Source organism: Triticum urartu, chromosome 6A, assembly GCF_056163025.1.
Source record: "Triticum urartu cultivar PI428250 chromosome 6A, HENAU_Tu73, whole genome shotgun sequence".
In the NCBI taxonomy this organism is placed as follows: Eukaryota; Viridiplantae; Streptophyta; class Magnoliopsida; order Poales; family Poaceae; genus Triticum; species Triticum urartu.
Window position 1 is genome coordinate 512,262,057 of NC_141878.1, and position 25,577 is coordinate 512,287,633.

Consider the following 25,577-nt stretch of genomic DNA (forward strand, 5'->3'; position numbering starts at 1 on the left):
CAGTTCCCATAAATTATTCAGTTCAAACTGTTGAAGCTCTTCTTGCATAGCTTGAATCCATTCAGGTTCCATGAAGGCTTCTTCAACTTTCTTGGGTTCTGATATTGATACGAATGCGAAGTGCCCACACAAATTTGTTAGCTGAGTTGCCCTTGAACGAGTGAGTGGACCAGGTGCATTGATGCTGTCAATTATTCTGTCAATCTGCACTTCATTGGCAACACGAGGATGTACGGGGCGAAGACTTTGCTCTTGCTGATCTGTGTTGTTGTTGGGAGGAATGTCTTCAGGCTGAGCATTGTCTTCATGTTGATCAGGTGCTGAGCTGATAGTTCTTCTTCAGGATGAGCTTCAGAAGGTATAATCTCTCCAGTTCCCATTAGCTTGATTTATTCACTAGCTGGAATTTCATCTAGCACATTTGGCAGTTGCTCTCTTTGTGAACCATTTGTCTCATCGAACCGCACATCCACTGTTTCAACCACTTTGTAATGAAAGAGATTGAGGAGTGCGAATCTTTTCCATACCCAAGCATAAAGCCCGCATGTGCTTTTGGTGCAAACTTTGAGGTGTGGTGTGGGTCCTTGATCCAGCACCTTGCGCCAAATACTCTGAAGTAACTGACATTTGGCTTCTTGCCAGTTAGGAGTTCATAAGATGTCTTGTTCAGAAGCTTGTGAAGATAAACACGATTGATTATATGGCATGCAGTGTCAATGGCTTCAGTCCAGAATTTTCTTGGAGTCTTGTATTCATCTAGCATAGTTCTGGCCATCTCAATGAGTGTTCTGTTCTTGCGTTCGACGACGCCATTCTGCTGTGGCATGTACGGAGCTGAGAATTCATGTGTGATGCCCAAGGTATCAAGATATGTATGAAGGCCAGTGTTCTTGAATTCAGTGCCATTGTCACTTCTGATGTGCTTTGTCTTGGCGCCAAAATTGTTCATAGCTCGATTGGCGAAGCGTCTGAAGACATCCTGCACTTCAGTCTTGTAAAGGATTATGTGCACCCAAGTATATCTAGAGTAATCATCAACAATGACGAAGCCATAGAGGCAAGCAGAAGTAGTAAAAGTTGAGTAGTGAGTGGGACCGAAAAGATCCATGTGGAGCAGTTCGAAGGGTTGTGTAGTAGTCATGATTGTCTTCGAAGGATGTTTTGCCCTTGTCATCTTCCCTGCTTCACAGGCACCGCATAAGTGATCTTTCTTGAACTTGACGCCCTCGATGCGTATGACATGCTTCTTCTTCACAAGAGTGTGGAGGTTCCTCATGCCAGCATGCCCAAGCCTCCGATGACAAAGCCAGCATTCTGAAGCTTTTGCAAGAAGACATGCTGCAAGTTGTGGCCCTGCTGAGAAATCTACCACGTACAGATCATCTTTTCGATACCCTTCAAACACTAGAGACTTGTCAGATTCCATTAGTACTAGGCAACGATATTTTCCAAACATTACGATCATGTTCAAATCGCAAAGCATTGAGACAGACATTAAGTTGAAGCCAAGGGATTCAACAAGCATGACTTTATCCATGTGTTGATCCTTTGAGATTGCAACTCTACCTAGACCCAATACCTTACTTTTACCAGTGTCAGCAAATGTGATGTGGCTCTTGTCGGATGGACGTAAGGTTGAGTCCATAAGAAGGCTTCTTTTGCCAGTCATGTGATTTGTACACCCATTGTAAATAATCCATTCTGAAGACTTTGAAGTCGCTGGTGTCAAACCCTACAGTGCAGTTAGGGGGATAGGCTTCACGAAGAGAATTGTGAAGCAAAAACATTTGACGAACTAGTGGGTTATGAAAACTTAGATCCAGATTAGGACTAATAGGTAGAGTAGCATGCGATTCAGGAACGAGGTACACAATGATGCCATTCGGGCATTTTATCTTGCGCCCTACAAGATTTTTAAGGTCCCCAGCAATAGTGTCAGAAGATTTTGTTTTTCTATGGAGACCTTTCCCTGCAAAAGAGAGTTAAGCTTTCTTAACCACCCACATCTTCAAGGGTGGCTTAGAAGCAATAAGTCTAAGTGCAGCATCTGAGAATTTTGGCTTTGAAGCCTTAGCAAACAGTCTGGCAGGTGGACAATAATACTCATAGGAATAAGCAGAATAATTTTTGGTCATATGAACTTGACGGTTCGATGAACCGCTCTCATATTCATATGCCTGAGTATGGTTTCCCTGCAAAACATTTGCGTTAGTGTGACTCAGGTGAGTCCTGTGTTTGTATGAAGCCATTGGACCGTATGAAGCCTTTGGTCTGAGGTTTGTCTTCTTCAAGTGAGGTGTCATGAAGACATTCACAGTAAGTTTATCCAGACACTTTTTCGGAACCCAGATCTTCTTCATAGGCGGTCCATTCCTGTAGTTAGTACCAATGTACCTGGCAAACACTTCACCATTCTGATTCTTAAACAGTTTATAGTTTGCATCAAAGGATTCATCAATGATAATGGGGTTAGCACAAGTGAAGCCAGATAAATTGGATGGATCTGCTGAAAGTTCCTTTGCAGCAACCCATGTGGTCTTGGGGTACTGCTCAGGTTTCCAGTAAGAGCCATCTGCATTTATTTTCCTCACGAACCCAACACCCTCTTTCCTAGGGTTTTGGTTCAAAATCTGCTTCTTGAGGACATCACATAATGTCTGATGTCCTTTAAGACTTTTGCACATCCCTGTTTCAAGCAATGTCTTCAACCTAGCATTCTCATCAGCAATCGCAGTGGTATCCTCAGCAGAGGGGTTAGTTACCACATCAACAGTTGAAGATATTGGAACAGCAGTAGCAGTGGAACATTCAGCAACAGAAGTAGCATTATCACGCTCAATGCATTTAAGACATGGTGGTTCAAATCCTTCCTGAGCGGAACTGATCTGTTCGGCATGAAGTGACTCGTTTTCCTTTTGTAGATCTTCATGAGCCGCTCTCAATTTCTCAAGTTCTTGCTTCCTTTGAAGATAATCATAGGAAAGCTTCTCATGAGTTGTTGAGAGAGTATCAAGATGATCTTCAAGTTCCTGATACTTAACGTGAAGATTTTTTATGTCTTCAATTAAGGATTCAGATCGAGTCATTTCAGCACCCAACAGATCATCGCTTCTATCTAATAGTTTTTGAATATGTTCCATAGCTTTCTGTTGTTCAGTTGCAATTTTAGCAAGTGTTTTGTAGCTGGGTTTTGAATCACAGTCAAAGTCATTGTCACTAGATGTTTGATAGCGAGTAGTGCGTGTGTTTACCTTGGCACCGCGTGCCATGAAGCAGTAGGTAGGAGTGGAGTCGTTCTTGTCATTTGCATCGGTGTCGGTGATGAAGTCATTGTCTTCAGTGTTGAAGATGGACTTGGCGACGTATGTTGTAGCCATACTCGCAATGCCAGAATCAGACTTCTCCTCAGACTCCACCTCTGCCTCCTCAGAAGCAGACTCCTCCTCTGAATCCATTTCCTTGCCAACAAACGCACGTGCCTTGCCAGATGAGCTCTTCTTGTGTGATGAAGACTTTGAGGAAGACTTGGAAGAAGACTTTGAGTATTTCTTCTTCTTTTTGTCGTCAGAATCATATTCCTTGCTCATCTTCTTCCTTCTGTTCTCATCGTCCCACTGTGGACACTCAGAGATGAAGTGTCCAGTTTGCCTGCACTTGTGACATGTTTTCTTCTTGTAGTCATGAGCAGAAGCTTCATCATTCCTTGAGCTTGATCGTGAAGACTTTCTAAAGCCTTTCTTCTTGGTGAATTTTTGGAACTTCTTCACTAGCATTGCAAGTTCCCTTCCAATGTCTTCAGGATCATCAGAACTTCTGTCAGATTCTTCTTCAGATGAGGAAACAGCTTTTGCCTTCAAGGCACGAGTTCGCCCATAGTTTGGACCGTAGATATCTCTTTTCTCAGAAAGCTGAAAGTCATGTGTGTTGAGCCTCTCAAATATGTCAGATGGATTGAGTGTCTTGAAATCAGGACGTTCTCGAATCATCAGGGCTAGGATGTCAAACGAATTATCAAGTGATCTCAGCAGCGTCTTGACGATTTCATGTTTGGTGATCTCAGTGGCGCCGAGGGCTTGAAGCTCATTTGTGATGTCAGTGAGTCGGTCAAATGTGTGCTGGACATTCTCATTGTCATTTCACTTGAAGCGGTTGAAGAGGTTGCGAAGAACACTGATTCTTTGATCTCTCTGGGTTGAGACGCCTTCATTGACCTTGGAGAGCCAGTCCCAGACCAGCTTGGATATCTTCAAGGAACTCACACGGCCATACTGTCCTTTTGTCAGATGACCACAGATGATATTTTTGGCAGTAGAGTCCAGTTGAGTGAACTTCTTGACATCAGCAGCAGTGACACCTTCTCCAACCTTGGGAACGCCATTCTCGACGACATACCATAGGTCGACGTCAATGGCTTCAAGATGCATGCGCATCTTATTCTTCCAGTAGGGATATTCAGTTCCATCGAAGACGGGGCACGCAGCGGAGACTTTGATTATCCCTGCAGTCGACATAGCTAAAACTCCAGGTGGTTAAACCGAATCACACAGAACAAGGGAGCACCTTGCTCTGATACCAATTGAAAGTGCGTTATATCGACTAGAGGGGGGTGAATAGGCGATTTTTATGAAAGTCTTCAAAATGTGGGAGTTATGAAGACAAACGGCGAAGATTATGCCTATTACTATGCAGCGGAAGTTAGATTACACTAGGCCAGCCATGGTCAAGTATTCGATAGAGTGAAAGCACAACGACAAACAACTGCAGTGTAATAAGGATCAGGTAGGAAGAAGTTATGAAGCCAAACAGATCATACATTCATGTTGTGAAGACAAAAGATAAAGCAAGCATGCAATGTCTTCACAATGAGTAACAGTAAGAAAAGGAAGTGAAGATGAAACCAGTGACTCGTTGAAGACAATGATATGTTGGACCAGTTCCAGTTGCTGTGACAATTGTACGTCTGGTTGGAGCGGCTAGGTATTTAAACCTTAGGACACACAGTCCCGGACACCCAGTCCTGAACACACAGTTCAGGACACCAAGTCCTCACCGTATTCTCCTTGAGCTAAGGTCACTTAGTCCTCGCCCAATCACTCTGGTAAGTCTTCACGGTAGACTCCCAAACCTTCACAAACTTCGTTCACTGGCAATCCACAATGTCTCTTGGATGCTTTGAACGCGATGCCTAACCGTCTGGAGGATTCACAGTCCTCAAGTGTAATAAGTCTTCAGATCACACAGACAAAAAGACTTAAGTGATGCCCAATTTACTCTGGCTCTGGGTGGTTAGGGCTTTTCTCCTCGCTAGGAATTTTCTCTCAAAGGCTTCGAGGTGGGTTGCTCTCAAACGACAAAAGCCGTGCACTGAAATCTGAGCAGCCAACCGTTTATGGTTGTAGGGGTGGGCTATTTATAGCCACTTGGCAACCCGACCTGATTTGTCCGACATGACCCTGGGTCACTAAGGAACTGACACGTGTCTCAACAGTCAGATTCCAAACTCTCATGGCAACTTTACTTGGGCTACAAGCAAAGCTGACTTGTCCGGCTCTGGACAAGATTCGCTCTCATTGTCTTCACTCGAAGACATAGGTTTTGGTTTAGGCATCACTTCAGTCATTCTGACTGGTTCTCCTGGACCCCACTTAACAGTACAGTGGTTCCTATGACTCAACACAAAAGAAAAAGAACTACGAAAGATCTAAGTCTTCGAGCTCCATAGGCTTCATAACGTGTCTTCTTTTGTCATAGTCTTCAATGTGAATATCTTCATATACCACCTTTGTCTTCAATGTCTTCATACATTTTTAGGGGTCATCTCTGGTAGTAAAACTGAATCAATGAGGGACTTCTACCTGTGTTATCCTGCAATTCTCACAAACACATTAGTCCCTCAACTAGGTTTGTCGTCAATACTCCAAAACCAACTAGGGGTGGCACTAGATGCACTTACAGAGAGGCACTTGACATGTAGTTTAGTGAGGGCCTGCAGTACATCTTCAACCTGCACCCCCTGAGCCACCAGCCACCATCGGCCGAACTGCCGGGCCCGCGCCGCCTTGCCGCCCCGAAACAACTCCCCACCGCTGGTCCGCCGCCGCCCCAAAACAACTCCCCACCGCCGGTCCGGCCAGCCGTCTAGCCCCCCCCCCCCCCCCCCCCCCGTGCGAAGCTTTTTCTCCGGCGATCCCCAAGCCACCGCCCAACCGCTGGCGAGTAGCACCCCACCCCGGAACCCTAAGATAGATAGTGGCGTACCTCTCCGGCGAGCCCCCCTCCCCACCGCGGGTGGTTCTTCCTTAACTTCGGCAAGCCCCTCACCCCCTGAATACCGACTGTCCCAAAAGTCGATCCAGTCGACTGAAGTGTAGCTAAATCGGAGTAGAGCAGCAACATGAGGGAGGGGGAGAGAAGAAGCAGTCACGCGAGCGAGCGAGAGCCAGAGCAGCAGCAACATCGCAAGCGAGCGAGCGAGAGCCGGAGCAGCGGCAGCAGCGCGGGCGAGCAAGCGACAGCCAGAGCAGCAGTAGCGCGAGCGAGCGAGAGCCGGAGCAACAACAGCATATCCGGCTGGTATGGACGCCGCCGCCGAAGGGGCCTCGTGCTGGGGGAGAGCCGCAGTGGAGATGTCGCCTGCGACACTGGCTTCAAGGTAGACGCTCCATGGGGGTGCGGGATGGAGCACCGTCGGCGCCGGGAGGTCGAGTTAAGGAGAAGGTGCGATGCGATGAGTTTACAACCTCTTTGGTGGCGCCGAGTAGGTCTCGGCTTTGTCCGAGGAGTCGGTGAGGATGCTGCGGTTCTGGTGGAGCAGGTTAAGGCGGCGTTGTGGGCTTGGAGTAGCTGCAATAGACGAGATGATCGTCGGAGCAGCTCCTTGGAGGTGGAGGACAGGGCGGCTGAACCGGCGGGACAACGGGATGGAGACGGATCCTCATCCGGGGAGGTGGATGAGGGACATCGAGCTATTGCGGTGGACGACGTCATCGAGGAAGAGGCTCCGGCTGGGTAGCGATGAGGTGGCGGGCGGAGGAGGGTGGGGTTTCGCGGCTGGAGCGGCGAGGTTATGGCGGCCTGGGATTTTGAATGGAGAAAAGGAGGCGATAGGAGGCGATAGGAGGGGGAACCATGACTTAGGGATGTGCTTGTCCAAAATGTAGGGTGTGTTACAAAAGTACCCCCACCGATTTGAACTAGCGGCCCTTTCGGCTCAGGGTTAGAAGGGGGGATTTCGCGTGTCGGGATTTGGCAGCTGGAGGGAGTTTTCACGCGCATTGTAATTTCGGGATAGCAAGGCGCGGGTTGTGAAGGTGCCAGTTTTGGGAGCACGATATCTGAATTTTCGGGATATAACAAGGCGTCGTTTGAATTTTAGGGACAAGACTAACGTGTAATATTGTACTTGGACATACCAAATCAATTCACACTTCCCTCAACGAAAAAAAACTATTCACACCACACAAAGAGAGAGTCTTGTCCCGTTTTACTATAGAAATGCTATTCAAAGCTACTCCCTCCTTCCATCTATTAGGGCCTAATGCGTTTTTCGAGGCTAACTTTGACCAAATATTAGAGCAATAATATATGACATGCAACTTACACAAAGCACACTGTTAAATTCGTGTGTGAAAGGAGGTTTCAATGATATAATTTTCACATTGTGCATGTCATGTACTATTAATCTTATCAATAGTCAAAGGCAGTCTTAAAAAACGCATTAGGCCCTATATAGATGGAAGGAGGGAGTATGAATCCATGTTATGTCCAATTAATTTTTTTCGCTGGCTGTATAATGCGTGTAACCTACTGATACCAACATTTTAGTGCATTCCAAATGTTTATACTACCTCTGCAATTCGAACTGAATTTGAATTTGTTTCTCTATTTCAATAAGAATCTACAATCATGATTGTTGCCAACTTCAACCATCATTCGTGTAGTACATTAACAACACATCACATGATTACTATAGAGATAGATATGAAATATGTGTACTATATGAACTCGAATTCAATTTTTTGAATACAATTGATGTTGATTCCAAATAATAGTACATTTGATGTACTAACTATATATTCATAATCTAAACCATGTTCCATACATACACCCTGCCCCCTACATTATGCCAAGTATTTAGCCTCGAGCAGCAAAAGCCACACATTAGCCCAAATTATAATCAATGTTCTATATATTATATGTAGTACTAGCAAGATGCCCATGCGTTCCATGGAACATCAACATGATCAAGGGGATGCCTTATTTGCAAATATGAAGAGGGGTGTGTGTATCTTTTTTCAAAATTTCCATAGTATCCTTCGTATCCGTCAGATATAAATCGGATGGCCTATATTGCAGGATGGCAGGCACACCATCATCAACAACTTTGTTTTTATAAGAGTAGAGATAAAAAATATTATATGTAGTATAACATGTTCATAACCACACCATGTGTATCACCGTTATATATATTCACGCATGCGTCGGTTTAAAACACTATGATAAATTCTTCAAATATTCGAATTCACTTTTTATAATGAATCATGATCTCTATTCGTCTTTTACACCCACACAATCCTCTTATCTTTGTAGCTAGCGCTAACTTTCTCTCGTGCATGCACACGCCCGCATCCCTCTCAGCCTCCCTCAGCATTCTCTAGCTCCATCGCGCAAATTCATCTTTTCACTTTAGGTCATTCACCCACGGTGTGTGTTGGCCGCCCCCAGCTCCTTCTTTATGGCACACATTGATCAATATGCCTCTCTAGCCAGGTGTGCCTACCACAAACACAATCTTGCACTCTTATCTTCTCTGCCTCACTCCCACCACTCTTTTCATCGATCTCGTACTCGCACACTCCTTCACCCTCGATATAGTATGCCTCTCGCACCACCTCCTAGATGCATCCCTCTCTCTCTATCCTTCTCCCCGGGCCTTATTTGCTTCTAACACATACATGCATGTATACCGATCGATCTACCTACATATACCTAGGTGGACTTTAACTATTTTCCCCCCACCCATCGACCGACGTAGCTCAAGTTATGTCTCTCCTTTCTCTGACAAAGGATGATTGATCTTCCTATGTAGTTACGTCTGCTTACCACAGCTATATCGCCCCCCTAATCATTCGTGCATGCCTCCTGACCCGTCTCTCGCACACACGTGCACAGACAGGGCAGCCATCCCCTCTCTTATTGATATTGCAGGCGTGCCCTTCGTTTATCTAGCAAGCCTGTCCCAGACTCCCACCATTTGTTAGAAGCAACTCCACTACCACCCCCTCCAACACTCTAGCTCTGCCTCTCTCCCAACCTTATTCCTCTCCTACACATATGCATGGATGCCGATCGATCTCCCTTAATACATAGGGTAGGCCTCTCTCCTCCTCCACACATACACCAACCATTGTACCTCTATAATTAATTAGGCCTCCCCACCACACACCGATAGTCGAGCGTTGTAGGTAGGTATCCATGCCACAGAGACAAACTACACCTGTCCCCTCTCACGTTCCAGTAGGCCAGCCACTCTATATCTTTGACGTGGGCACACAGAAATCCGATAGCACTCTTTATCGATCGCGCGTGCGCACACACAGACATCATCCCTCTCTTCGATTCTATAGATACCGCAAGCCGATGATACCTCCACTCTCTTCTCGTGGATCGCCCCCTCTATATATATGATATATTCAGGACTCTATTTCACACATATTGCATATGTTACATTTTTTGATTGACCCCCCCCCCCCAAAAAAACACTCAAGAACCCACACACTATATCGCTCTACATTTGTATCTCTCTCACACAACCCCATGTAGGTGGTGTACGTACACGAAGAGAATAGGTGCACGTACTCACGCTTCGTGCCCAGCCACACCCGCGCGGGTACACGGTGGAGCTCATTTCTGTATGGAAATGGCAGCCCTCGTGCTAATTTGAACGCATGTAGCAGTTTTTTACCTATGGAGGTCGTGTACCACGCGTGCACGAAACAAAGTTCGACTTTATGCGTTGGCGCGTTATTTTTAAATAAAGTTATATTGCTCAATGGCACGTACACAAAATATAAAATGATTTTTATGGAGAAAAAGGTAGTCCGCTCCACTATATACAATGGAGCCTGCCTGCCTGGGCTTGTCTCTCCTCGGAGTATCTCACACAAGGCGGCGGTGGCCTCTCTCTCCCACCGTTGGTCACTAATCCGGCCGCATCCCGTCCGCCGGCGGAAAGGGAGGATGTGCATCGTTTCTCCGTTCGACAGCGCAGAGGTAGCACGTCCTGATCTGCGGCACCTGCCGTTCTTTGGGACCAAGCTCCGGCGCGGTAGGGCCTACGCCACCTGCTCGCTGCCACAATATGGGCAGACCCGCACGCTGCCGCTCACCTAGTTACATCCCGACGACCCCCAGGTATCCCCTCCGGCCTTGCTCCACTGCCCGTCTTCCCACGTCGCTGCATGTGGAAAATCTTGCGTGTGGATCTTCCATAGTTGTTTGCCAAAAACGTAGCTCGTCCGGCGTACTTTCCATATTGCAATCTCGTCCTCACACCGTTTTAGAGAAACACAACCGTGTTGTTATCTTCCCTTAGGACAAGGAATATGCTTCTTTTTTGTCGTTGTATGTGTCATCAACTGTCATTGGCCACTAATTGTTTCCTTTCTACCTCTTTTTTGCAAACATGGCTATCCATTTCACCTCGTTGCTTTTGCGACCTTTTGGTGAACTGCACAAATCACTTTTTTCTTAAGTGTGTTTTGTGCAGTTGTACTAAAATGTCACACGTGCAACATCTCTACATTTCAGTGCGACCGCACAAAGGGAGATTGGTTTTTCTTTATCCTCCTCATCCAACTCCGAGCCTAATCTTCTCCACCTATTTTGTTAATCTTCTCCAACTAGTTAGTCTTAAGATAGACTGGAAAGGTGAACGGCTTCTATTTGTGTGTTTATTTTTTCATCAGCAGTCCTCTATTATCGTAATCACACTTAATATCTTTGGAACAGGGACGCTTAGCCCTATTTTAGTGGAACTACACAAAATGATCGGAATGTTGCATGCTCCAGACAACTACTTTTTCCCAACATGCCTTGTTGATTTAGACAGAGCTTGGGGGACATTGCTGCCAATGAAAGCAAGGATCAATTTTAATTTAACACCTTCTCACAACTTTATCTTCAGTTGTGATGTAAATAATAGCTTTGATATGCTAATCATTGAGATGCATTAGCAAGGAAGTTAGTTTTTCATTGTTTCCGAAAGAGCATCGATGGCAGGACACACGAAACAAAAGCTCAAAGCTCAAAGCATTGTACAATTTCATGTCACTGGAAAATTATTTGTATAGTACGTTGCTCGGAAGAAGAAACCATCAATACACCCTTTCCCACTGTAAGTTGCTCGGAAGAAGCAACCATCAATACACCCTTCTTTGAATCCACGCATACTACTCCATCCGTCACTGTTTATAGAGCGCGCTTCAAAAAAAATCTCTGGGACCAAGGCGACTAGCGATCGGCCTGAAAAATAGCATTGGTAGTTATAGCACGATGTCTATTACTATAGGAAATAATGTGTACACACATGCATGCAGTGCTTCCACCCCGGGTACACACATGCATGCACTTACTCCACTCCGTAGTACACCGAGAGAAAATTGTGGACTTGATTGTGGTTATCACGCCCTAATTATTTGAGCATTAAACTAGACACATCTAAAGTCTCTCTGGTGGTGGAAATGCATTGAGAGAAATGCATCAGAATGAAGGGCGCCCTGTAAACTGTGATGGAGGGAGGAGTAGTATGAAGATGCAAAACCAAGTATGCGTATGGCCAGTCGGTCAACACACCTCCTCTTGGCATATCACTGACATGTGGGACCGGAGTGTGAGCAAACCGATCTCAATTGACGGCAAAATGGTCTACCCATCGTTCCTTGAGAGAGAAGAGGAGCGAGAACACATAGACAGGCTCGCACGGAGGCCAAGATATATTCGAGCATGGTTGATCGGTATCATCTACATGTTCGATGTTTTTTAATACTATACTATTGGGCTATCGTTTTCTGCCCTTCTCCCGAATAAATGTGTACTTTATCAGAGATTAAAATAAAATAAGAATACAGACGCTCCAGCATGCGGTTCTAGTAGTAGTACTACTCATACTACTAAACCTTACGCTTGGCTCTTCGCCTCTTCGTGAAGTCGAACAATGATGTACTCCACATGTTGGGTACTATAGTGTATGCCTCTGGCAATCTGACACCGAATGAACCGATGCATGTCCACCGCCTGGGCGAGGGTAGGTTGCATTACTCAAAAGGCGTATGCGAGCTTCACCTTGTCCTGCAAGCTTCTCCTAGTTCTGCGAGTTGACAGGACACACCAAAAAGTAGTGCTAGTCCATACTCCCTCCTTTCTGGTTAATATGGCCTAATCTATTTTGCGAGTAAATGAGATAGCTTTATTCATATATAAGCATTCTTAGGACGATTAGCCAAGAGACTGGTCACTAGGAAGCCAGGTACCCCACAAAAAAGCAGGAAGCGAGGTGTTTCATCAAGCCAGCTCTCGGCCACATTCAAAATACAGCAAGCACGGTTTGCACAAAGATGCGCCACAAGGTTTGCTGACCTGTTTACATGTTGAATAACAAAAAAACAGGAAATATTACCGAGCGCTCCTATTTGTAACAGGATATAAGCCAGAATTAAGCAAGAATTGTGGCGAGTGTTCCATGCAATCAACTTCCATTATCACATGCGAGAACCCTCAAAGAGAACCAAGTGTGTTGAAGATTGCTTTATCACATTTTGAAAATATAATAAGAGTGCAGACGCTCCTCCATGCGGTTCCTAGTAGTATAGTACATACATCTATAGTAGTAGTACTAGTACTAGTAAATTTGCGCTTGGCTGTTCGCCTCTTCGGGAAGTCGAACAATAATAGTACTAGTGTAGTGTATGCTTCTAGCAATCTGACACCGAATTTACTGTTGCACGTCCACCGCCTGAGCGAGGGAGAGCTTGCATTAGTCAAAAGTTTCTCCTTGTCCTACGAGCCACCGCACGCAAGCTTCTCCTCGTTTGGAAAGTTGACGGGACACAGCAAAGTAATGCTAGTCCATACTGCCTCTTTTCTGGTTAATATAGCTTAATTTCAAACGAGATAAATACACTATCTGTCACTGTATATTTGTAAAAATATGGTCAGTGGACTTCATAATATGCGAAGTTTCATAAGTTTGCTTTTCCCTTTATATATAGGGAAAAGCAAACTTATGAAACTTCGCTGGGATGGCTGCAATCACAAGCGCACATGCGTGTTGGGATCTGGATACTCCCCTTACCTCATTTGCATTTTCATGATATACATCCTTTGATGTTTATTTCCTCTTATAGAGATAGATGGACCACGTTGTCTATGTGAAGACAATAGTGCGCAGGCACTAGCTAGGCTGTCGCAATGGCAGCCCGGCAGGTAGGGACAGATAGGGACCAGTTCACCTTCGGCTTGAACAGTTCCGGGATGTGTTTGGAGAGCCATGCAGCAAAGGTTTGGACCTTTTCTATCCGTAAGTTTTTTCTCTTAGGCGTTTTTAGAGAAAGCAGGGTTCTATCATTGGAGTGTTTCTCAAGGAAAAACGTTCTTCCTCTATCATCTATGCACATCCTGCTTTCTGCCCCCACGGCCGTCGGGTCACGGTGTTCCTCTCTCTCCTACTCTGTCCTCTCCACCTCAGATGACATCCAAGCATCCAGCCCACCGTCAACCCTTTCTCTTGCTCCTCCACGGCCGCAACCCGACCCGACGTTGGCCAGATCTGTTTCCTCCTCTCCTCTCTGGCCGTGATCAAAGCTGCTAGAGGAGGAGACACCGTGACCCTCTCTGGCCAGCCGATGGAGGAGATGGCGACGCCGCCATTCCGTTTCCTCTCCTCCGGTGCCGTGCCGACAAGGGGTGGACGATGGAAGGAGGAACATGGAGTTGAAAGGGAGGATGCCATGGATATCGGATCTATGGCTGACTTGGTGTGACCAGAATCTCGATGGGTGGAGGACCAGTGGAGGAAGCGGTGGTGCTTGTGGGTCCCATCTTGCACCAAGGCTGCCCGGAGTAGAGTGGCAGATCCGTTGGTGCTTGCCTGGCCGATTTCTTGCTAGACCCCGTTGGACAGCAGAGACGACTGTGTAGGTAGCGCCATATTTGTCTGCATTTGGAGCAGCTCACGCACTCGCCCAAGCCAATACCACCATCTATGTTATTCTAATATAAAAACATATATGCATATTTTCCGGAAGTTCCAGTGAGGACGGCGGCAAACCTGCATCCACTACAAAGCTCGGCTCTTCACACATGTCGTCACCCATTGACCAAGCCCTGTGACAGGAAAAAGACGAACTGCGCACTCACCATCACCCGTGAGCAAGACAGGTATCTCTGGGCCAGGTTGGTGTCTGTCCACAAGGTCAGGCGGGCTGCCTTCGCGCCGCGGCTGCAAAATACTGCTGGCTCGTAGTCCAGCAGGTTCCCGACGTAGGGGAGACGGGCTCTCCTGCTGCTCGCGAACCGAGACAAGGCAGCTACCGCTGGACATGGCTGCTAACTGCAGAACTGTGGATGACAGGAGGAGGGTGATGGGTTAAGGCGTTTGGCCCAATGGATGTTGAATGATATCAATGCCTGACGTTGGTATTTTTATAGTGATGTCGAGCTGGGTGTATGACAGACGATTACATGCCACCACAGGAGCACCCATGAGCCCTAGACATCATGATCTCCCGTGAGTACACTAGCATACTAGTTAACAATCCATTTACTTCACGTAGGACCACGAACTTGCACCCCTGCTTTTTCTACTGTTGTTTTCTAATACGTTCATGTTAACATCGTTTGTGTTTATTTTTTTGATCCAACCTAGCCGACCCCTAAAAAACCGCCGAGTTTGTTTCAGTGAAGTAAAATTACTCCACAAATTTTAAGCTTAAAAACTAATCCGATGCAAACAAACACAAAATGGATTCAAAGTATACTACTCAAACATACAAACTGAAACTCGGTGTCGTTTTCATAAAAAAATTAAATGCCAGTCAAGCTAAACCTTAGTAATTCAGCAATCGGATTATTCAACGATCTCCACTTAGCTCTGGACAGACCCCCGATCAAGGGTACGTGTATGTGTCATCGTCTAGGCACCATACAAGCTCCCGCCGACCCCACTGCCGCGCGCCCACCGATACCTATATTGCAGTCGTTGTTCCCGCCGTCGCCTTCTTCGGCGCCATGGTTGGCAATGTCAACTGTGGATGGGTCTCGTGTAGCGTGTATGGGCGACAGGGGAGTGGATAAGGCGACATGGGGGTGGTGGAGTGAGCAGCACCAAGGGGACGAGTTAATTTACTCCTTGGCGGCCGCTTGGAGTAATTTTTCTTACTTCTCTATGGGTTTTAGGCGATCGACTAGATCCAGTTTGGAGGAGTATACTATTTTTTCACTTCAGTAACGCGATTTGGGAATCGGCTAGAAATGCCCTTAAAGCCAAAGCTACCTGTCATAGCCAGGCATTAAACAGCAACTTCCTCCACCCCCACCCTTATTTACGTCTTAGGCGCGCTACGACATGCAAACGATTAGTGATCACTCCGTAATCAACCTTATACACCACATTTTTAGATTAGTATGATAAAGAATTATGTTCTCTTTTGAATAGGTTAATCAACACAACCACACGTGGGAGGGGGTGGTTATGGTGAATAGTTACATAACCCGGTCATCTTCGCTTAGTTCAGCTGCCGGGGGCGTGCCTTCTGCAGCGCGATGGCGGGAGCTTTACGGGCTTGAGGTCCCGGTCGGTCCTGTGGGCTCACGGGCCTGGTATGCTACTATTGTTGCGTCCGATCGGTTACCGTCGTTGATGGTGGACGTTGGGCCCTCCTGTGCACCGACGATGCTGTTGTCCCTAGTCCCGGCTCCTCTTCTTCGTTGAGCAGGCCCCTTTCGCGGCGCCGTGGTGAGACGGCACGGAAGCTTCAAGACCATTTTGGCGCCGAGTGGTGGTTTGTTTGGTGGCGTGCTTCAGAGCGCCCGAGGTCAAGGTTGGGATCGGGACAGATCCCTGTCGGCTGAGCTGACACCGACGCGGTGGTGCCTGAGGGTATCGCCGGACCTTCCTGGAGGGCGTCGGGGGTACCCTTCCTCTCTCCTCGTCGCGTACCAGGAAACTCTTGGCAGCAGCGTCGTCATCGTCACGTCCCTTCTTGGAGGTGTTGATTGGTACCAGCACTTCGGAGTATAGGAGCTTGGTGGAGGATCCCCGGTGGGCGAAGCGGTCGCGAAGCTTCTTCATTTTTGTTGATCCGCCGGTGTTGGCATTTGTTTCTTTTCTTTTTCTCTTTCGTTTTCTTTTGTGCATGCATGTGCTGCTTCCGCCCCAGCACCTATCTAGTTGTATCGGTGATGGTTTGCTTTGTAATACAAAGGGGGGAAACCCTATTTCGTCAATTGCCTGCCCACCCTCCCATTCGTGTGTTTCACGCGCACCAGATTTTTACCCTACGAGGATGATGAGAAAGGATGGGAGCATGCACGTTGGGTTAGATGAAAAATGATCACTACAAACACTTACATTATGTGAAGAACCTTCGATTTATATTACCGATACCACACCCACCCACCCCGAGAACCTTTTTTTTCCATTCGTGAACCTTCTCTATAGGATGAACCTTACATATCCGCACAAGGGGGCCCTCCCTTTGTGGGTTTCACGCGCACCACATTTTTCGCACCACGAGGATGATAAAAATATTGAGCAGTGTTTTCTCTTCTCTTTAGATCTCCAATCTGGATGTCGACCATTTCTTGCCTGAACTCAGCATTTTTGGGTGTCATTAAGCCTTGATGAGGTTTTGGACAATTATACATGTGTGAATCTTATTTTCCTCATAACCATTAAAATTTCACTCATACTCTAGAAACCATCATGCCCTGTGGACTGTGGTATGATTTCAGATGCTATTGGTGCCTACAGAACTGCTTTGGACTTCTTTACTTAAAAAAAGAGAACCGCTTTGGACTGTACAGTACTTAAAAAAAGAGAACCGCTCTGGACAGCGTAGTAAACTGCTAGAGTGTGACAAGTTGGAAAACGTATTCATGGTCAAACACGCAGATTTTCCTCGTGAAAAAAATTCATGGTGCGTCCTGCATGCCGGACCAAGAACTTTCAGTAAATTGCCACCGTCTGTCAAATTTGTAAGATACCCGAAGTAGTTCATGTCGCGGTCTGCATTTTTAGAAAGGCAAAGCTACTCCTACTCTGACTGCGCATGCCATAGCCATAGAGTAGGTTGCCATCTTCGGGCCTGCCACCACAGAAAGGTCTAGCCGACCATTCCTAATATGTCATGGCGAAATTCAGTAATCTAGAAAATCGAAACCTTATCCACCTAAAAGTGCGGATCCTAAATCCAACCAACGGTTCCAATAACAACCACTAGAGCTAGTGTGGGTAGCAAATCCATTCCCTATATATATTTATTCCGGTGTTTATATGGTCACTAGCTCACCCTGGCTGAGTATGTCTGTGCATGCACGTGTAGGTTGAGCACTTGAGCGTGACCGTGTGTGTTCCGTCGTGTGCTCGGACATGCATGCATTTGGGTGTTGCGCGCATTTTTGCGTCCATGTGTACGTGTGACCATTGCATGCATGCATGAGAGGTTGTAGTCCCTCACATTCACATGTTCATAAGTCAATGCTTTGTCAAAACGTTGCATGCAAGGTTTAATCATTTGTTGTTCATGCATGCATTATCGATATTAATACGTTGGTAAAGACAATTTCTTGAGGAAAACGAGCCCATGAATTGAGTACAAAGGGGACCAATAAGCCAGGACGGAGGGAGTACCAGTAGTGAACCAGAAGGAGGGAGTAGGTACTAGTAGTACATTACTACGTAACAACGTGTAGTAAGTTCCTCTATGCGCATCCTGTCTACGTGTCATGCAAGAAAATAGAGATAAGTACAAGTGAGACTCAGGAATGGTCATACACGTAGCGGGAGTACGTGTAGGGGGCACTAAGGAGCAGTCAAATCACACAATAAGTTAGACGGAAGAAGCAACCATCATTTCACTCTTCAATGTCACGTACGCAATATAAAATGGTTGATATGGAGAGAAAAAGAAAACCACTATATATACACTAGCAGGAGCCTAAGCTAGAAGCCTGCTTGCTTGGGTTGCTCTCTTCACAAGCATAGAACGATGGTGGCCACACCGCTGGTCACATATCCGGCCTGATCCCACTGCTGGGGGAAGGGAACAATGTTCTGCGTAGACGCGGTCGACATCGGCGAGGGAGAAAACCCGCAGTCGGTGCGCCCCAACCGCCGTTCTAGCTACAGCCCAACGTCCTAGGTAGTAGTACATCTTCCTTTTGGAGACGGCTTGGTCCACTTCCATAGCTCCCCACGTAGCTCCATCTCCATGTCGATCTTTCTAATCACACTTCTTCAATATCTTTTCCATCACGGATGCTCAACTCGATTTTAGTGGAACTACACAAAAGCATCGTATGATCCGAGGGTGCCAGCCGTCTTTCCTTCGATAGGTTCTACCTAGCCAGGAAATTAAATCATGTTTAAGGTTTAGGGTTTAAGTCATAGTGACCCCATCAGTATACGCTCTCACAACTTTTGTCTTTAGTTGTGAAGTAAAAATTGGTTATGATCTGTGAATCATTGAGATGCATCAGCATGCGTCTTAGTTTTCCTTTGTATTTGATGGAATGTTGTAACGGGGCAACCTTGGAGTAGGAATGAAAATGGAGTGGAAAGTTTCCGTTTTTCTGGAGAAAAAATGGAAACGGATGGAAAACAATGTTTCGTTTCGTTGGATCGTGCCATCGAGCAAAACGAACGTTTAAATCATGTCAGTCGCGTTCGTGTCTCACCCTCCTCCACGGCTCCACCCCACACGGTCGCTCGGCATGCCACTCACCACAAACTGAGTATACGATAACTTCCCCGCCTGCTTGTCGATGGATCGCGCCATGGAGTACTAGCACTACTGGAAGAGATTGATGAGTTGGGGGAGGAGAGCTAGCTATAGCACAGACTCCCAAGAACTTTTTACATGCATGTTGTGGCCGGCTATTGTGACCTTTGAACGCGGAGCAGTTGCGTGCACCAAGAAGCAGCGCGGGCGATGCTCTCTCAGCTGGTGCGTCACTTCAATGCTGGCACCAATGAGAGGTTGCGTCCGCTCTGGCTGGGCGTGAATGCGGCATTGAGCGTTTCGGGCGGGAAGCACGCGCGGGTGATGAAGAGGGTTCGGATTGGTCAGGAGCGGGCGTGGCAGCGGTCCATATGCCCGCAAACAAGAGATGTTGTATGTTAATATTGCTGCGTATATAATTAACAACATAAATAATGTGCCAGTTGGACAAATATGATTGGAGATGGAGATGGAGATGGAATTTTAGTAAACACGGATATGCATGTCTATGTCTATGTGTGTGTGCGCAATGACTCTCGCGACCTAGAAGCGGGGGCGTGTTTTTGATCGAGTTTTCTTTCTTGGTCATTTTTCGTTTCTTTTTTCTGGAACGCACGTATTCTATTTAAAACCACTACTATGGAGAGATTTTTTTACTCCATTGTATATATAGCCTCTTGTTTGATAGGGTTTCTTGCGTCTCGCTCTCTCACCCTCTCCATATCAAAACAAGATGACAGTGTCCACTCTATCTCTCTCCTCACCGGTGGTCACAGATCCGGCCGAATCCCGTCCGCTACGGGAGGTGAGGAGGTGCAGCGTTGACGTTGTTGCCGTCAGTGATGGAGGAAGCCGATGCGCACCGTCCTCTCGGAGCCGGCGCTGGCGCGGACTAAGGTCCCCCGCGCCCTTGTTCACTACCGTCGTGTGGGCAGAACCCACCCGCCTGCCTAAGTGACATCTCGCCCACCTGAGGTATAACTTCTTGTACTAATCCAGCTCCCTAGGTCGCTGCATGCGGGTTTTCTTCGATGCGACTACTCCCCAGCTCCCCATGTATAGTAGCTTGGGTTCGTCGGCTGGTCCAACATCACCTACTATTATAGAGGAAATGCCACTAGAAAAGTTGTCCTGATTTATGCCTTGGTGGAGGTATACATGTTGTTTGGACAAAAAGTACATGGTGGTTGTGTGGTCATTGTCCATATGCTCCTATTGCTGCTACTAATCTAATAATATCACTAGTTAAATGAAGAAATGCTTTTTTTCTCGGGTATCCTGGTTTAGTTCCCACCAAGATAATCATGATGCTTCTATTTGTTGGTGTACTTTTCATTAATTCTTATTGACAATTCAGATGTCATTGTTAATCTTGTACCACTACCAAAACAAAGTAACAACACTATATCCCTTTTTTATATTCTTGCAAACAACGATGCATATCTCCATACTCGGGCATGTCTTCCTCAATTTTAGTGGAACTGCACAACATTGGATGGCCATTGTTGTTCCGCCTCACTGTGCTCTGCCACGTGGTTCTTCCTTCCTCGAGCTTGATTAATGGTGCCTCACCCAAACTTGATGCCAAATGGATGATGCATCACCATGATGACCTATCGATGCTCATGGTTGTGCCTCATGGTTGCGTCGGCTAGTGAAGCTGATCGATTTTTGACGAAAAACAAGCTGTCTTCCATCAGTGCTCTTTGCTTGGTTGTGTTGGAGACGCAGTCGTCTTTCATGTTGGTGCAATTTTATCACACAATTGGCTATGAACCAAATGTTTCCTCGAACAAGGATCAACGTTGGTACTAAGAACATAAGTTTTGTATTGATTTCTAAGCCTTCTCACAACTTTGTCTTCAGCTCCCCTGTAATTTTATTTGTCCAGCTATTAACTTTGATTAAAAAAATGGTGTGGACTAAAAACTAGGATGGACGTAGTAGCCCTCCATTTTTATTTACTCCGCATATTAGATTTAACTGAAGTCAAACTTTGTAAAGTTTGACCAAGTTTAGGCCAAACACAACAAACCATAATTATTTAGAGAGGGCAAACTATACATACTCTCAAACCTTTCCGGTAATTGAAATTAAAATTCTTTATTTGTACACACTCTCACACGTTTCCAATAATTTGGCGCATGTGTGGTTGTTCATTTAAGGGAGGGTAGTGTACCGCACGTGAAGGACAGGAAGTGCGACCAGGACGCGGGATCGTTAGTTCGTCGGAAGTAGGAGTAGTAGTTTACTTCACTGGTACGTTAAATAAAGAGTTTCGTTTCGTACTTACACAATTTAAAACGATTGTTATGGAGAGAATAAGAAAACCACTCCGCTATATATTAGTAGTATACACGAGTACTATATGGACGCAGCTTCATTGACTTAGTGCACCTGCCTTTGGGTGTATGACAGGTTGGCCCAAAATGTGGCTGGCCCACCTGTCATACAGCCAACGACAGGTGCAGTTAAGGCATTGGAGCTCAATCGTAATACAATATATATGTAGTACACTATATAAGTTGGAGCCTCAGCGCTTGTTCGCTAGGGTTTGCACTCTCCACACTCTCGCTGCACTATATATATATATATATATATATATATATATATATACACACGCTGGAGGCTCAGCGTTCCTTTGCTAGGGTTTGCTGTATTCACAGTCTCTCATCCTCTTCACTAGATCTAAACAAGACTACGTTGTGACCTCTGTCTCTCTCTCTGTCCCCCCTCATAGCTGGTGAAGGAGGCGTCCAGATCCCTTCGCACCAGAAAGGGGAGGAGGTGCATCGTTCACTCTATCGCCTTCGGCGAGGGAGGCAATCCACTGCCGGGTGCGTTGTTCTCTTTCACCCAGCGCCTGTGCGGGAGGGCCACCGACCCCTTCTTCCTCGCTTCCATACGTAGTGTGGGCAGATCCGGCCTCCCGTCGCACGCCTTGCCACATCCCGACGACCCTAAGGTATACATTTCTTTGAAACCGTCATTGCTCTAGCTGCATGTAGATCTTTTTCGATTCTGTAGTCGAATCTAGGTCTTGGTTCAAAGAGGAAAGAAGGGTGCAGTGGGGTGGAGCATGAATCTAGGACGTGGTTCAATAAGGAAAGGAGGGAGGGAAAGTAGTATAGAATGGCTATCTAGCCGCTTTGTTGGTCGAAAAGGGGAAAAGGGGGTAACCCAGTACACACATCTGTAAGGAATCGATCTCTTTGTTGAAAAGGGAAAGAAACTTGGGGTCAGGTAGTTTGTGCAGGACTAGATTTGCTGCCCTCACATAGGAAAAAGGTTTAAAGATAAAAAATATGGGACCAACACAGGTATGCTGCTTGGCTACATACTCTTCATCACCCATTTATACGTGTGGACTCACATGGTGCTAGCATGTCCCATGCCCCATGTTCCATACAACTATTTTGATATTGTTAATCTAAGAATGCTGCTAGAAAATTGAAGCAATGCCACTGTTAAAATTAATTACATTCTCACCAAATGTTGTTTTAAAAGAATGTCTCTGTTAATATGAATCAATGCAACCGTTTTAGAAATGCTAATGTCCTACTTTGTTTTCCATCAAGATAAGTTAGATGCTTCTTTTTGTCGTCGTTTGTTTGATCCTCCTTTATTGGCCAATAATTGTTTCCTTTTTTGCCTCTGTTAAAACAGGGATATCTATTCAACTTGTTGCTATAGCAAACTTAAACGTCACACCGACGACTTTGCTTGATTTCAGTGCAACTACACAAAACAAGAATGGATTTCCTATTCGTGTTGGCAGATTCATACGTGATCTTGTGTGCGTCATGACAGGTTGGTACTTGCCTTCATCCACATGATCATGCAGTGTGTTTTGAGATGTTGTGCTACTTGTATTGGTACTGTTTTAAATAAATGTTGAATTTAAGCTATTGTATTGCTCTCTTTTCCCATTAAGTAGTGAACAAAAATGGTACCAACCCAGACATGGTGCTTGTTGCTTTGTTATCTGCATCACCCCCTTTATAAGTAGATGGAAGCACATGGTGTTGTAGCGCCCACTCTCCCCTGGAACTGTTTATGCTTTTTCTTAATCTAATGCCGCTGGTAAAATTAAGCAATGCCACTCTCAGAATTAACTACTAAACTGTTTTAAGAGAATTTCTCTATTAATATGAATCAATGCAACCGTTTTAGAAATGCTGCTGTCCTATACTTTGATTTCCATCAGGATAAGGTAGATGCTTATTTTTGTGGCCACATGTTTCATCCTCCTTTATTGGCCAGTAATTGTTTCCTTTTCTGCCTCTGTTAAAACAGGGAAATCTATTCAACTTGTTGCTATAGCGAACTTAAATGTCACACCGAGGACTTTTCTTGATTTCAGTGCAACTGCACAAAACGAGATTGGATTTCCTATTCGTGTTGGTCGATTCATATTTTATCTTGTCTGTCTCATGAAAGCTTAGTACAGGCCTTCATCCACATGATTGTGCAGTGTGCTTTGAGATGCTATGCTACTTGTATTGGTATTGTTTTGGATAAAAGTTGAATTGAAGCTATTGAAATGCTGTCTTTTACCATTAAGTGGGCAAAAATTGTTCCAACCCAGACATGATGCTTGTTGCTTTGTTACAACAAACTCTGCATCAACCCCTTTATAAGTAAATGGAAGCACATGGTGTTGTTGCGCCCACTCTCCCCTGGAACTGTTAATGCTTTTTCTTAATCTAATGCCACTGGTAAAATTAAGCAATGCCACTCTTAGAATTAACTACTAAATTATTAAGAATGGAGTAATGCATTAGGCAAGATGACATGATGTAGAGGGATAAACTCAAGCAATATGATATAAACCCCATCCTTTTATCCTCGATGGAAACAATACAATACGTGCCTTGCTGCCCCTTCTGTCACTGGGAAAGGACACCGCAAGATTGAACCCAAAGCTAAGCACTTCTCCCATTGCAAGAAAGATCAATCTAGTAGGCCAAACTAAACCGATAATTCGAAGAGACTTGCAAAGATATCAAATCATGCATATAAGAATTCAGAGAAGAATCAAATAATATTCATAGATAATCAATTTCATAAACCCACAATTCATCGGATCTCGACAAACACACTACAAAAGAGTTACATCAAATAGATCTCCAAGAAGATCGAGGAGAACTTTGTATCGAGATCCAAAGAGAGAGAAGAAGCCATCTAGCTAATAACTATGGACCCGAAGGTCTGTGATAAACTACTCACAAATCATCGGAGATGCTATGGTGTTGATGTAGAAGCCCACCGTGATCGAATCCCCCTCCGGCAGATCGCAGGAAAAGGCCCCAAGATGGGATCTGACGGGTACAGAAGGTTGCAGCGGTGGAAAAGGTGTTTTGTTGCTCTCCCCGAAGGTTTCAGGGTATAAGAGTATATATGTGCGAAAGAAATTGGTCGGTGGAGCTGCGAGGGGCCCACGAGTGTGGGGGGGGGGGCATGCCCACCCCCCTAGGGCGCGCCCTCCTGCCTCGTGGCTTCCTCACTGCTTCCTTGACGTCCACTCCAAGTCTCCTGGATTGGGTTTATTCCAAAAATGATCCTTGTGAAGGTTTTATTTCGTTTGGATTCCGTTTGATATTCCTTTTCTGCGAAACACTGAAATGGGCAAAAAACAGCAATTTGCACTGGGCTTTCAGTTAATAGGTTAGTCCCAACAATAATATAAAAAGATATATTAAAGCCCATTAAACATCCAAAACAGATAATATAATAGCATGAAACAATCAAAAATTATAGATACGTTGGAGACATATCATTCTCCCACTCACTTCTTTCGAGAGAAACTCATTCTCTAGAAAGGATCCATTCTTAGCAACGAAAATCTTGCCTTCGGATCTGTGATAGAAGGTGTATACAACATTTTCCTTCCTATGAAGACGCATTTCTCTGATTTGGGTTCGAGCTTATCAGGTTGAAGCTTTTTCACATAAGCATCATAGACCCAAACTTTAAGAAACGACAACTTAGGTTTCTTGCTAAACCAGAGTTCATATGGTGTCGTATCAATGGATTTAGATGGTGCCTATTTAACGTGGATGCAGCTGTCTCTAATGCATAACCGCAATACGATAGTGATAAATTGGTAAGAGACATCATAAATCGCATCATATCTAATAAAGTATGATTACGATGTTCAGACACACCATCATGCTATGGTGTTCCAGGTGGCATGAGTTTGTGAAACTATTCCACATTGTTTTAGTTGAAGGCCAAACTCATAACTCAAATATTCGCCTCCGCGATTAGTTCGCAGAAACTTTATTTTATTGTTACGATGATTCTCTACTTCACTCTGAAATTCTTTGAACTTTTCAAATGTTTCAGACTTGTGTTTCATTAAGTAGATATACCCATATCTTCTGAGATCATCTGTGAAGGTCAGAAAATAACGATGCCCGCCACGAGCCTCAACACTCATCGGATCACATACATCAATATGTATTATTTAAAAATAAGTCAGTTGCTCGCTCCATTGTTTCAGAGAACAGAGTCTTAGTCATCTTGCCCATGAGGCATGGTTTGCAAGCATCAAGTGATTCATAATCAAGTGATTCC